The sequence below is a fragment of the Panthera pardus genome, unplaced genomic scaffold, assembly GCF_024362965.1.
Source record: "Panthera pardus isolate Hobbes unplaced genomic scaffold, ASM2436296v1 HiC_scaffold_20, whole genome shotgun sequence".
Classification (NCBI taxonomy): Eukaryota; Metazoa; Chordata; class Mammalia; order Carnivora; family Felidae; genus Panthera; species Panthera pardus.
In genome coordinates this window covers 46,004,892-46,020,317 of record NW_026526766.1, presented here as the reverse complement: position 1 = coordinate 46,020,317, position 15,426 = coordinate 46,004,892, and the positions used below count along the sequence as shown (strand labels likewise).

Below are 15,426 nucleotides of genomic sequence, written 5' to 3'. Positions count from 1 at the left end.
CTGGACACTTGCCCATCTCCACTGACTCCTTTTACCTTCTTCATCTGGACCCCAACATACAGCCGGCTTTTGGACTTGTGTTTTATAGCTGAATATGGAACATTAAAGCCTGTTTCTTCTTATTTAAGATTTGTAAGACATTTTAGGCTCCTTTCTCGGTAGATCATTGTAGTCTTTCAAAAAACAATCCAATCAATAAGTATTATGGAACTCCTGTGGCCAGCACAGAGAACTCTGTGGCCAGAGATGCTTTAGCCTGCCTTCGTATCTCACGTCTCTACATCCTTCCTAGACACATGGCTGCTTGTGTGTGTGTTCATCCTTTTCAGTTTCTTTTTATTTTTGTTTTAAAATTTTTGAACTTTATTTTTGAGAGAGAGAGAGACAGAGAGAGTGAGTGGGGAAGGGGCAGAGAGCGCGGGAGAGAGAGAATCTCAAGCAGGTTCCACACTGTCAGCACAGAGCCCGGTGTGGGCCCAAACTCACAAACGGTGAGATTGTGACCTGGAGCCGAAACCAAGCATCAGACACATAACCAACTGAGCTACCCAGGCGCCCCTTTTTCAGTTTCTTTTTAAATCGGCACTCTGTGGTCGCAGGAACACACTTCGGTGCTGCGTTAGGTGAGAAAGTTGAGATACTTGCTTACATGACTCAACCCAGCTCATGTTTTCTCTGAAGCTTCACTTATTCCCTCCCTCATTCTGACCACACCATTTTGGCAACACCACTAAGTACTGAAGATGGCAATGATTAAGTCCAGTCTCCTAAATAAAAGATGCACTATACATCTGTCTGTTTATAGTAAGAAAAATCCATGCTACGATCTGTCTGAACATAACAGCCTGTACCATTCCACAAGGAACACTCATGCTAAATTTTCCCTGACTTACAAAAAAAAATGAGGATTCAAAAATTCTGTGCATCCTTGGAAACTGGGGTTTTTCTTCCAAAGCTGATTCTAGAGAAGGAGACTCTAACAAAAATCCTCACCTCCCAAATCCCTGTGCTCTGAGGGGAATGCCCCACGCAGTTTGGAGTGACGTGATAAAGGATAAGCATAGAGTTTGGCAAATTCTCAAGAAGCCAGAAGAGCAGCATTACCAAGGCAGAAAATGTAAGTTGAATGAGAATTTTAAACACATTAATGTTTACCTAGTAAATGTCAACTCTTTGTCACCCAGATGGTGCTGTAAAGGAAGTCAGGGGAGATTCAAATGGATAAAATCAGAATTGCTGGAGAGAAGTCAACATGAGCGATCTGAGAAAGAAGGCACTGGGAGGTCACCAGCCTTCCAGGGGAGGATTCAAAGCCTCAGACAAAATCAGTGACAGTTCAAAGAACTTCTGTCTCTAGGCGATTCTTCAAGGCAGTTTCTACCTGAAGGCCAAAAATGGCCCTTATTCCGGAATGAAGAGGCAGGGGTATGAGCCCACCCAGCATAGAATACATACATCACATAATGTTGTAAGCTAAGAGAGAAAAGGGAACATATAACCGAGTTTTCTTCTCTCGAGACGAAATCACATTTTACTAAAAATAATCTGGGCACTTCTTCCTCGTTTACCAAGCGTGTCGTATCGCGCTGCACGATAGAGATAGGTGCACCCCATTACTCTAAGGCATGTGGTTTCTGCAGAAGAACAGTCTCCATGTCCCAGGCCGTGAAAGGAAAACAAAATCACCATCTGTAGGAAAGTGATGATAGAACAAAGCTAATGAACCTGCTTGGAAATTACCCTTTAAAAAGTCTATTCCACCACAGAAGCTGCCTTTCCCCTTCCAAGAATGTCCAACATCTAAAAACTCGAGTACAGTCTCAGTTCAATTTCAAAGGGAGGTAGGAAATACTCAGAAAGGAATGCCTTTCTCTTGGTTAGAATCAAAGCTGCCTGTCTCCGTGAAAGATTTTAGACAGTTTCAAACTGCAATTCTCAGAGTCTAGCACCACTTTCCGGTGGATGTCTTCTGTCAACTCATCCAGGGGAACCTGGCAATCTTGGCTTAAGGCATGCCAGTCAGCTCAGCTCTGCAAATGAGCCAGGAGCTGGAGGCGTTCTTAAGCCTGGAGCAAGGAACTTGGTGGGTGGTCTAGAAGGGAATCCAGGCTTTGTAACAGAAAGATACAGAGATGGAGCTTCTGGCCATGAGAAGTTGCTGAGGGAGACCAACTCCAGGGAAAGATGCCAGTCCACATCAAGACTACATAATCACCGAAGAGAATCAGCCCAGGTGCCAGCCCAACGCTATAAATAAAGAATCTTGGCTTTATCAACGGGAAGCTCTTATTATCCTAGGGAATATGTTACACATACACAGATGAGCACACAGAGAAATACATCAAAGGTGTGGGTAACAATAAAACTTAACACACATCTAGCAATTACAGTTTTTAAAGTGCTTTTCCACAAATGACTTCACTGAATCTTCTCAGCTCCAGGGATGGAAGAAAGGCAGATATTTTATTATCCTGATCGCTGTGGCCACCTTTCGGCTTTATCATGAGGCTAGAGATGAGATGTTAAGTGAAACTATCTTGCATGTGGCCATTCATCACATCATGAGACCACCCCAGGGATAAGAGGCCTGATCCCTCCACCCTGCACACAGGAGACAGACCATGCTCACATCCTTCATGACCCCAGTTCCCACACAGCGAGCCCACCCACACATGACCGGGCCAGATCCCACCTCAGACCTTCAGACATCTTTGTCACCAAATGACTCACTCCGTCTTTGGAATATCTGTGGTCAATTAATTTCAATCAAGGTTTCCACTCCTATAATCCTCCTATGCCAGAAGAAGGCCAGTTTACCTCCCCTGTTCTTAACCCCTTAATTTCTGTACTTCCTCTCTCTGGCTTCTCTCTTCAAACCACTATGCCTTCGGGAATCTCCTTACTTTATGTAAAAGGAAAAAAAAAAAACTTAAAAGCAAAGCATCTCCCCACATTATGCTATGTGTTTCACCTCCCATAGAACTAAGGGTAGGAGTGACAAGCTATGAGCTCTTTGATCTACTTTAGAACCACCAGAGTTCCACTCTGGTATCCATGCCATCTGATTATACTACCATGTACAATTCTACGTTTCTATCATCTGCTGACCTTCTGGTTACATTCTTTAGGGCAGGACACTCCTCTTTCCTCCTCAACCCCACTCCTGGCCACATCTAGAAAACTTCAGTATCTCTGCGGGCAATCCACCCAACACCTTCAATCAACTGTTCCTTGACCTCAAATACACAATAACACATCTCGCTTTCACTCAGCTTAGACTCCCCCACGCTGCCAGGGAAACATCCTGAACTTTGTCATCACCAAGAATGGCTCCACACCCAAAATCTTAACTGCAAACATTGCATTCTCTGACCCAGATGCCTTTCAGGATCCTCCCTTGCACACACCTAGTCCTCAAACTCACTGAGTCCTTCAGTTCCTGAGTCTTAATTTCCCCCACAGTCTCTCAGCCTTCCTCTAAAGAAACTACAAACAGTTGGGCATATGAACTACTCACCACCATTGTCCTCAAATCTATGCATGTATCTCCCTGTATTGAATTTATCAGGCCAACTCCCAACATAGGGTCAATGTCATCCTGGTACCTCAAAGCAGAACACTCCTGAAGAATATGAAGAATATGTTATAACTACTCAGATTATTGTCATGACAAACATATGGCATCTGATTTTAGAACTTCAGTACATCTCCTCAATCCTTTCACTTGATCAACTGTCCTTCCTACTTTCCTTGGCCATTATTTTAAACCTAAGTATCCCTATTGAGGACCCCATCAGAGCCTGCCTCCCTACTCTAAGCAAACAACATAATCGTTTTCTTCACCGATAGAAAAAGGATGTACAGAAATGTAAGAGGAAAATTGTGGTATCGTGAGAGCAAACTCGCTTTGAAGAATCTTCTACCCTATGAGGCTATTAAAGAGAAAATTTCTCAACCCTCACCCTAGGCTCTCTTGTCTCCTCATTTTCAGAAGTATATATCATCTACTACTATGGCTCCAATTATCTCTCTTATGCAAAGGACTCTGAAGTCTCTATTAATCAGTCCAGACCTCTGTCCTAGATATCATTAAAACTTCATGGGGTGCCTGGGTGGTTCAGTCGGTTAAGCGTCTGACTTTGGCTCAGGTCACGATCCCGCAGTTCATGGGTTCGAGCCCCACATTGGGCTCTGTGCTGGCAGCTCAGAGCCTGGAGCCTGCTTCGGATTCTGTGTCTCCCTCTCTCTCTGCCCCTCCCCCACTCATGGGTCTCTCTGTCTCAGAAATAAACATAAAAAAAATTAAAAATAAATAAACATTTTTTAATTTTTTTAATTAAATAATAAAATAAAACTTCAACTCAAAATTTCCACTTATATACCTATCAACAAAGCACCTCAGATCCTCATGTCCAAAATTGACATTTGACATCTTTCTCTGTATGTCCATCTCTCTGTGTGGTTCTCTCTCTCTCTCTCTCTGTCACACACACACACACACACACACACACACACACACACACACATCATTTCTCTTATCTCCTCCTGAATAAAAGGCATCACCACCCAGTTGCCTGAGATAGAAACCTGGTAGTCATCCTGCCTCCTCCCTCTGCCTCACCCAATTCATCAACAATTTCTACTAATATTATCTCCTGCCTTCCCTCAAATCCAATTACTTCCCCCTGTTCAAATAATGAATGACAACCTAGTTCAAATAAGGAAACTAGAGCTGGAAGAGAGGTTAAGACATTGCACTATGTCACACAATTAGTATGACAAAGCCACCTCAGACTCCCATCTGCTTCCAAAACCCTTGCTTGAAACTAGAGAATACTGTCTCACTTGGGGGAACTCTCAGAGCCAAAGATATCTCCAAGAAATACATATTAGACTATTTCAACCACAAGATGGTCCAGATCCCAAGTGAAGAAGGCACTGGGGGGTAATCAGCTTTGCAGGGAAGCACTTAGAGCCTCAAACAAAACCAACAGTTCAGAGAACTTCTGTGTTCAGATTTTCCTTGGGGTAGTTTCTACAGGAAGACCAAAAAATGGGCCTATGACCAGAAGGAAGAGATAGGGGTACAAACTGATGCTGAATAAAAAAAGCCGTTGATGTGACCATGGATGAGCATGTGTCATGAATGAGAATAATCCTTTGTTTTTTAAGTGTTACTGAGATTTTGAGGTTCTTGTTACCACAGCATAACCTGGCTTATCTTGACTGATTCAATATCTTTCTGTTTTCATTCATGCTTGTGTGGTACTCTCACTATCAAATCCAAAAAGAAACAAATTATTTGAAAGGGCTGCAAAGAATGGTTCTCTCCGGGAATTTTTTTCTAATAATTCTTTTTGCTTTCCTGTTAAGTTCATGTTTCTCCCTGGTTTCTCTCTTTATATTTCTGATGTCAGTGAAGGTGACCATCGGAGAGACTGAGAAGGGGAGAAAATGAAATGAACGGCAATTTTTGGGCAGCCCTCCCAGATAAAATTACATAAGAATACACCTTGAGTCCTATGGAAGGTAGGTAAATAGGATTGATTCATTAAACTACACCACCTTTCTAGGGCTCTATTCTTTATGTCTTCTTGAGTGTGGTCAGCCAAAATATTCTATGAACTAGAAGCTGCCACGACTTTTGTTCAGTGGTGCAGTGTTCTAAATTACTTTCGGTTAAAAACATGGGCTTTGGAGTCCAGCAGAAATAAGTTCACATCTTGGTTCTCTGCCACTTCCCATCTGTGTGACCTTAAGCGGGTCAAAAATGAAGGCAATGACAGTATCCACCCCAGAGGGCCACTGTGAGGTTTAAACCAGCAGTGAATATACAGTGTTTATTACAGTGCATGGCAAGGTTGAATAGATGCTGTTGAGTCCTACTAGCAGTAGGAATACTATTATTTTTATCGTTACTGTCATTTTCACTATTATGACAGATATATGAGGACATGTATTTGTGTACCTAATCCACAGCAGCTTGGTCTGAAAGGCGAGGGAATGTGAAAACTCTTTTGGAAGATGTGAAAAACAGATTGCAACGTGCGTGCAAACTGAAGAAAACAAGGCTCTTCTGGACAACTTGGGAGTTAATTTCTGGAAAGGAATCAAGAGACGATCTCCAGAAAATCAATTTTTTAAATTTAATATTTATTTTTGTCTCAACAATTCATGTGCATTTGGAGGCAAATCTTACCACCATGAGGCTTATAACAAAAACCAACAGCCACTTGTGTGGGGTGGGGTAGAAGTGAACTCACAATATGTGTTATTAAATGGTAAGGCCATATGTCGAGTGACTCCAAGTTCAGGGGACCCTAAGCAACTAGGTGGATGGCGAGCCCATTAACTAAGATGGGAAAGACTGGTGGAAGAGGAGGATTTCCAGCAGCAAAGCAGAGGAGTTTGGGTGGAAGCTAAGAATCAAGAGTTCTAATCTGGGCCTACAAATTATCACAGTGGAGATGTCCAGCAGACAATTTGATATATAGCCTAGAGGTCAGGGCATGGGTCAAGGGAGAGTTATGGATCTAGAGGCCACTGTCATGTAGATGTTAAATATTTAGTATTTAAATGATAGCAAGTTAGGAGAAGAGAGCTAAAAATGGGATGCTGAAGCTGTTCAATATGTAGAGCTCAGGCTGAGGAAGAACAGCCAGGAAAGGTGACTGAGAAGCAGTGGTAAGACTAGTGAAGAGCCAGGGGGGAGCCATGGTTCTGCAGTAAACAGTGGTTCAAGGAGGGTGGCACGCTCAACTGTGTGCATGAGACTCAGTACTCATTATATAAACCCAGCCACCCTCATTTCCCTGCCCCTACCCTGCTTGGCAATAGTCATAGTTCCCTTCAACTTTCTCACAGCTGCACTTTGGCTCTTATTATTCTCTTGCATTGGAATGCCTCCTCATCTGCCAAGATTCTATCCTCATGACCCAGCAAGAATGCCATGACCTTGGTAATGCATATCTTGACTCCACTAATAAAATAGGACCTCTTCCCCCAGTATATCCCATAGCGTGTTGTATACCATATTTTATTTTGCCTTGTGCTATATTTACATGTAGTCTCTCTTCATCCTTCCTGTACCCCAGTTGGACTATAGTGGAGGCCCCCAAACCCTCATAACATAGCAGAATGTTTGGTATGCACAAGGTGCTCAATGAAGATTTTCCTTTTTTTAAGTTTATTTATTTACTTTAAGAGAGAGATTCGGGGGGTGGGAGGGCCAGAGAAAGAGGGAGAGAGAGAATCCCAAGCAGCCTCATCATGGGCCTCACAGGGCTCCATCCCATGAATTGTGAGATCATGACCTGAGTCTAAACCAAGAGTTGGATGCTTAACCAACTGAGCCATCCAGGTGACTCATTGCAGTGAAGATTTGCAATGAGTCAAATCCAAAAATACCTAACTCACGTCTGGAGAAGTATCTGCAAAGGACAAAATCTTTTATGACTTTAGATTTCTGTTTTCCAGCACATGCATCATTTGCACTCAAGCCCAGGAATTATTTACACATTTTCCTGTTCCTCTATAGGAAAATGGTGGGAGTGATCATTCTTGGGAAACAAACTTTTTTTTTAATATCTTTCTTTTTTTTCAGACTATATGACTGAAAAACAGGGTAATGAAAGCAAAGCTCTTGCCACAGGCCTTGGTTATGTATCTCCTGAGCTAATGGCTATTTTAAAACCCATTTCGGTTTCTTCCAGATCTCAGGTCTGAAAATAGAATAACAAATCACAAAAGTCTCATGGATGAAGCAACCTTTGTGATCCCTGAGCCTCACACTAAAAACTAGAAAGATTATACTAATCCAAGCCTTGGGTTAAAAGTCAGGCAGAAGTTCTTGAATGTTCTTGCTTCAAACATCAACATGTACTTGTATTCTCTCACACTGGGGAGGAAGAGTGTGGTAGAAAGAAATCCTCTGGAAGGTAGCTCTGGTCAAGAGTTGAAGGAAGAAGAGAGAGAGAAAAAAAACAGGTTATCAATGGTAAACACAGAATCAAAGCTTTATGAACCAAACAGAATTTCCACAGGCCTAACTATTAATGAGAATTATCTGCTCAGCTGCTATGTACAACATGCTGTAAAAATGGCTGGGGTTTACGGCAAGAATGTTAAATATTATGATTTCCTTTATCCCCTCTTCTCTTGTGTACTAGGTTGTACCTCAACTGTCTTCCAAACTAACCGCTCTTTCGTGGTCAATGACAATTCAGAAACACAGATCCTTAAACTTTAGCTGAAAATTCCAGGTCTTTACAGATCTTTGAAGATACACAAATAGCCTAGTGATTAAGGATATACATCCTTTTTAAATTCTATTCCAGACCCACGACATATGAACTATGTGGTCATCCAAATTGGTTGTCTGTGTTAAGATTCCTACCTCTTGTGCTTTCAGACTCACGTGTTCAGAATTGGAAAAATTTCTGAGAGTACAAGGTGACACTTATTGCCAATGCCCAGTAGTAGACTGCGTAAGCATAAATAATCAAACTCAACTCCCTTTGCTTGCTAACATTTTCTCACAAGACTAAAAAGTTCAGTAACCTCCTTTTCTTAATGGTGGCGCCACTTCAACCACACTCTGGAAGGTATTGGTTTCCTTAAGTACAATGTGGAACCATCAGAATAAAAGGGCAGCATGAGGGAAAACGACAGTATGGGGCTTTGTGGCCTATCAATTTAGTTGCTCATAAGAGAATCTGGGAGGGGGAAACCCCCAAAAGATTAGTCACTTCATTTTGTGTTGCAGAGCTCAATTCAGGTTAACAAAGCATTTGCCAACAAAGGAGATGGGAGAATGGCAGTATTCACTTGCTCTGGACTGAATAAACAAATGTGGGATTTGTGGGCTGACTAATGTCCTGGGATAAACCAGGCAGTCAGCCAAATTCTAGGAGTTTTGATGAAAAGACAGCAAGCCCACACTTTTCTTCTTGGAAAGTGCTCCATGGGAGTATTGATGTCCACCAGGCAGCCTGAGCCCTCAGCTCGCCTTAAAAGTTTTGCCCATGTTCAGCCACAGGGAATTCTCAATGCCTCCGTAATCAAAGACCTAGATCAAGTGATAGAAGCTGCATTCCTTCTTCTTGGAAAGTGTTAAATATGCCCTTCATCTCCTTTTAGAAATGTGTTATCACTGTCCCTTTTAAAATACTACATTACCCGGAAATTATACAGGTAGGCCACTAAAAGGTGACTCTGGTTCTATCTGGTTCCACTCATTCATTCATTTCATTCATTGGGCACTTTCCATATGCTCTGGATGCCATCTAAGTCTCTGAGGATAAAGTAATGACTGAATCAGACCACAGTAAATGCCCTCGGGAAGCCCCCAGACAACCTTGAAATCTTTAAGAGCAATGGAAAAGTAATAAAGCCTTATAATTTTATTTTTGGTTGGAGGAAAGTGTTAAAATTTGCAATTATTTTTATTGGGAAAGGCAATAAATCCTTCAATTAAAGACATACAACATAAATTTGTAGGGATGTCAGAAATTAGAATAAGGGCTTGCCCTTTATTTCTACCATGTTATTAGGACCATATAACCATGGTCTAGACTAAAGTTGATTTTATTACAAACTGCAGCTCCTGAAATGTCAAGGATTAAGTTTCACGGGCTCTTAAAGAAAGAAAAACTTCCCGGCAGCAGCTGATACAGACTCCTTTAAATCTATAAATCTGGCTTATCTACCCAGATCAGAAACATATATGGTACCCGCATGGAATGATTCAGTGTGAGCATAATATACACTAGGGGGAGAGAGTTCACTGTGGTAACTGACAGAGAGCATCTTAAGAGTCTCCACAAAAGTCTCCAAACTTCCTTGAAATTTCAAGTCTTCAGTGGTATTTACCTGCATCAGAACTTTCATACTTCTGTTATGAAGACTAATCTTCAGACTTATTAATGCTCCAGAGTGACAGCAGGAGGCTGCCAAATGACAAATGTAGAGAATTTGTTTTAGGAGGCATTATGAGTAACTGCATTTAGGAGAAAACTAGATTAGCAAAGATTTTAGGCAGATTCTTTCACACACACACACACACACACACACACACACACACACACACACACACACCCTGGCAAGGAATCTTGACGAAGTCATCAAACCGATACCAAGTTTAACCTACTTACATTAGTCTTATAAACACAATTCGGCAAAAATGACGGTATTGCAAAATCAAGGTTTGGAAAAGGAGGGTAACTCCTTCTTACCTACTATGAAGGCAGGAGGGAGAGTTGAAAGGGCAAGCTATAGACAAACTGGGAAAGAGCTATTGCAGGCTTAAAAACTGGGAAGGAACACCGGAGACTGGGGTTGGATGATAAGCAGGCAGCAGAAACCACCCACAAAAACTCTGACCAGTGGCTCAGTGTGAGCCTTGAAGGAACAAGAGGACGCCTAACAGCCCACAAACCAGAGGAAGGCCTGCACGGGAAGTGGAGAGGGAAGGTGCAGAGCTATGGACTCCCGCACAGGATGAAGCCAGTCCATGTGAGGTTCAAGAAAACCAAGAAGGCAATACAAGCATCAGAGTGCTTCCTGATGTCATTAACTCAGGACCACATCCTGATTTCACACAACATGGGACCATAGGAAAGCCATACAAACTGGGGTCATTTTTGAAAACATGTCACAGACAATCAGCATCCTCTTGGAGTACTTTGCTGGCTGGATCCCACTGAGGTGAGCGATTTGACGGGAAGCGTCCAGTTTCCCAGAAAAATGAGACAAACAGCTTGACTTGACAAGTAGCATGAAGTAGCATAAAGAGCTTCCCCAGACAGTGCCAGAGAATTTGGTGCCAAAAGCCTGAGGTGGTTATTAGAAAATGGTTACCGCCCCTGATTGGCTGACTACAGCCTCTTCATCACCAGAAAAAAGCCACGGCAGAATCCAGCCAAAGCAATCACTGCTCCCTTGGGAAGCATTCGCTGTTCACCGTGAGCTCTTGCTAACATCCCTGCTGTTTGCAAAGTGGCGAGACAGGGCAGTGACAGCAATTCCTGTCGTCAGTTAAGGAGAGATTGCCCAGTGGGATTTTAACTTTTAATTGGATTTCAGCCACGCTGTTTCCTTTGGTTACTTATCAGCTGGGAATCCTTTGGCGCCAAGTTCAAGTGCAGTTCCCTTCCACAGTCTTCAGAGCAGTATGGAGGAAGAAAAATTGCCAAGGGGTCAGAACACCCCAGCTCTATCCCTAATCAGCTGCAAGGCCTTTGGCTCAGTCAAGTTGCTTCTTCCCTGTGCCCCCTATTCCTTTAGTTATAAAATAGGAAACATAAAACCCACCTCACAGGGGTGCCTGGGTGGCTCGGTCGGTTAAGCATCCGACTTCGGCTCAGGTCACGATCTCGCAGTCCGTGAGTTCGAGCCCCGCATCGGGCTCTGTGTTGACAGCTCAGAGCCTCGAGCCTGTTTTGGATTCTGTGTCTCCCTCTCTCTCTTCCCCTCCCCTGTTCATGCTCTGTCTCTCTCTGTCTCAAAAATAAATAAACGTTAAAAAAATTTAAAAAATAAAATTAAATTAAAAAATATGAAAAATAAAACCCACCTCACATGCTTATAAAGTCGGAGAGAACAGATGAGCAAAAGGTTACAGAAGGTATAGCATATAAACTTACATATGTGTGTGTGTGTGTGTGTACATACAACTTTTTAAAAAATATTTTTATTTATTTTTGAGAGAGAGAGAGAGAGCACGAGGTGGGGAGGGGCAGAGAGACAGGGAGACACAGAATCTGAAGCAGGCTCCAGGCTCTGAGCTGTCAGCACACGGCTGACATGGGGCCTGAACTCGTGAACTGTGAGATCATGACCTGAGCTGGAGCCAGACGCTTAACTGACTGAGCCACCCAGGCATCCCTGTATGTACAACTTTTTTAATGTTTTCCAATTGCATGAAAGAGAAGTGTAGATTGACCAAGCACCTGAGTAAATTAAGTGATACAGTAAAACCTTGGATTGCAAGTAACTTGTTCTGTGAGTGTTCCACAAGACGAACAAACATGTCTAATAAATTTTAACTTGATAAATGAGTGATATCTTGCAATACGAGTAGTATGTGACGCCGACAGTCACATGATCACAACTGAGCCAATGGTTCTTCTCTCTCTCTCTCTCTCTCTCTCTCTCTCTCTCTCTCTCTCTCTCTCTCTCCACTGAGGGATTGTGGGTGATTGTCAATGCAATGTCACATTTCCGTGAAATCCTCAAAAAGAGGCAAAAGCAAGTGTCATTGGATAGGTTCCTTGTTAAAGTTGCACGAAAAGAGAAAGATTCCATTGAGCCAATAGATGGCAGTGATTCCGTTAATGATAGTGAAAGTCGTCCTACGTAATAACCCTCTTCTCTCTTGTCTCCCTCACACCAGCCACGAAGGTTTTCAAAGGTAAGTGCAGGTTAATTTGCTTATTTTTCTTTACATTTTGTATTTTCTTTATTATTTTATATTACATTACAGTGATCATTTTTATATGAATATTTTTGGGTTGTGAAGGAATCACCTGAGTTTCCATCATTTCTTATGGGGAAATTCGCTATGATATACAAGTGCTTTGGATTGCAAGCATGTCCCCAGAACAAATTCTGCTCACAAACCAAAGTGTTACTGTACAGACAATCTAGGTATTTTAGAACAAACATGCCACCCTTGGTTTTAGGGGAAAAGACAGTTGTCTAAATTGTTCAGACCATTTTTCTTCTCTAAGTCTTTGTCATGAAGTCTGCGGAAGACTGACTTTTGTGATTGCAAAGAGGTCAGAAACCAAGTATTATGAGGGAAAAGCAGGAAGAGCAACTGATTATTAAATGTTTACTACATGCTGGCCAATCTGTGAGGTCCTTTACAGATATTATTTCACTTCGTCTTCATTACAATCCCGTGAAATACGTATTATTTAATAACATTATACAGCCTAAGCTTATGAGCAAATGTATCATCTGAACTGACTGATACTGAAATTAAAATCTGTCTCACTCTGGGGCTTCATCTGAATTAGAGCCATTCTAGCTCCCCATGAAGGAAACTATGTTTCTCTTTTGTCTCTGCTTGAGGCTTTGGCATTTTTTTAATTTTAATGTTTGATTTATTTTTGAGAGAGAGACAGAGACAGAATGCAAGCAGGGGAGGGGCAGAGAGGTGGGGAGACACAGACTTTGAAGCAGGCTCCAGGCTCTGAGCTGTCAGCCCAGAGCCCGACGTGGGGCTCGAACCCATGAACCATGAGATCTTGACCTGAGCCGAGGTTGGACGCTCAACCTACTGAGCCACTCAGGCGCCCTGAGGCTTTGGCATTTTGCCTTGCTATTAAATGTTGGACCATGTGCTCCAGCTGGTCTGTGGGTCAGTCCCTATGTGGCCCTTCATGAAAGAGCAGACAGTTACTGGAGGGTGACATGGGGGAGCGGTGTGAAAGAAAAGCTCCAAAAGGAGGAGACAAAGAAGCTCCGTGAGTAAAGCACCTATGGGACCCAGTTCTGAAGGGCAGCATTTCTTGGGTAAATGCCCAAGGAATTTTCTTACATTCTCTTACAGGAATTCTCTTACATTCTCTTACATTTTCTTACAGGAAGAAATTTTCTTACATTCTCTGGTCATTCCACTTAGATAAAAACTACCCTTCGGATGTAGCAATGAGCTGTTTTGTAAATTTATCCAATTAGGATTAATGTCTAAAAAGTTGTTTCCTGTCTCCACCCACTCCCTCAGGTGGTTGTTTTGGGGTTAGATACGTTCCAAATAGGCATATAATTTTTGTCATAAAAAGAAGTATTGACTCAGGAAAGTGTCTAATATGCTTCACCAGAATGCTCTAACCCTAGAAGAACTTCACAGCATATTAGCTTAGTTATTAGAAAGTATTTAGAAACACCAATTGGGATGATTTTAACAATAGCATTTTAAAAGTGGAGTAATAGTGATATCTGAAGAGCTGATATTTGTTGAGCCTTCACACAATGAAAAGCACAGTATTACACCTCTTACCCACATTATTTCTTTTGGCTTTTGCAATATCCCTATGAGACAAGCACTGTTAGGATTCTCATTTTCAAATAAGATTAAGTTTGTCATCAATATTTCTCATTGTCAAAATGCTCACCAAAGTGACAAAGGAGGGTAGAGTTGAGGCTAAAGCCATGGAACATTTTCACATATCCACCCCTTCTAGCCTCCCCACTTTTCCAGTGTTCTCCCAAATATCTTATTCTGTCACCCAAGGCAGTCCAAAAATCCATTCATTTGTCCTACTGCTTTGCTGAAATGGATTGCTGACTCAGTATATTTCATGAAATTATCCCCAAAAGAGCCAAAACAAAACAAAACAAAACAAACACAGAAAAACCTTAAAAGGGGCAAGTAAAGACAATTAACTGAAAAGGACTTGGGAATGAACCATTACTCCAAGAAAAGGGTATATGCAATTTATGACATTGATTGTGAAACCTAATAATCCAATGGAGAATCCTAATGACCAGACTTGCCCCATAAGCAGTCTCTTTCAAGCAATTCAATAAAATTATTCCACTGGAGTTATACAAAAGACAAGTAAAAAAAGAGATTTTGTTGAGAAATGCAGGATCAGGAGAGTTAGGCCAATATGATGAGCCAATATGGTATGTGTCCTTTGGCCAACTCCCTCACCCCTTAGGGCCTGACCCAGCTGAGAGATTTCCTACCAGCATCAACCTTAGAGGTACACAACCTGGGGCAGTGAGGTTAGTACAGAAAGACATTTACAGGATGATAGTGACAAATTAATTGTTGATGAAATCCAGCTCTAAACTATACCCAGTAATCTACGTCATCCTTGGGTTTCCAACATAATATTTGTTCATCTAGCATCTAAGCACAGAAAAGCTGTATCTCAAAATCTCCTTAAAGGGAAAATATTTAGGAGGAAGTTCTATAGCAGGACCCTGTTTCTTTTCCACTGTTGTTGTTACTAATTGGCTATGTTTTATAATATACTTTCTTTGATGAAGACAGTATGAATCATAAAATGATATAAGGAATTTTGTATGATTTAACCTGAGCTATAAGAATCATAATAAATAATAATTATGATACATTTTAGCATCTGTAATGCCGTGGGTACAGCTGTTCTAGATGCTCTGCTCACTTCATAGTTGCACTTGGCTAATCCATCACACGTGGTAAGTGCTTCAGCTCAGCAGTTCTTGGAAGCATGGAGTTGCAACAGTGGTGAAAGACTGTCTCTCTGATGCCAGAGTCAAAGTTAAACCTCAGAAATAACTGCTTCTTTCTCACCAATTCACCAGCAGCCAAATTTTTCCCTCTAAAACTTGTGACAATGAAATACTTATAGCAGCATATAAATGAATGCAAACATTCAGTGTCTCCTTTATATATGGTTGCTGCAACCAAAGACATATACATAACTGTAG

General features: G+C 41.8%; 2 long non-coding RNA genes across 8 annotated transcripts in view; one reads left to right on the top strand and one right to left on the bottom strand.

Moving 5' to 3' along the window:
- Positions 1 to 5,974: 5,974 nt before the first annotated feature.
- The window catches only part of LOC109255838 (uncharacterized), a 23,909-nt gene continuing 14,457 nt past the window's right edge, over positions 5,975 to 15,426 (bottom strand). For 4 of the 5 annotated variants that reach the window (XR_002075357.2, XR_002075359.2, XR_002075358.2 and 1 more), the window contains exons 4-6: positions 11,311 to 11,495; positions 9,891 to 9,947; positions 5,975 to 7,943 (exon numbers count right to left, since the gene is read on the bottom strand). This is a non-coding gene — a long non-coding RNA (uncharacterized LOC109255838). Of the gene's footprint in view, positions 7,944 to 9,870; positions 9,948 to 11,310; positions 11,496 to 15,426 lie in introns of all 5 variants that reach the window. The other variant, XR_008424212.1, reaches the window with a different exon arrangement.
- Positions 12,183 to 15,426, top strand: part of LOC109255839 (uncharacterized) — a 26,811-nt gene continuing 23,567 nt past the window's right edge. For all 3 annotated transcript variants that reach the window (XR_008424217.1, XR_008424216.1, XR_002075360.2), the window contains exon 1: positions 12,183 to 12,409. This is a non-coding gene — a long non-coding RNA (uncharacterized LOC109255839). The remainder of the gene's footprint in view (positions 12,410 to 15,426) is intronic.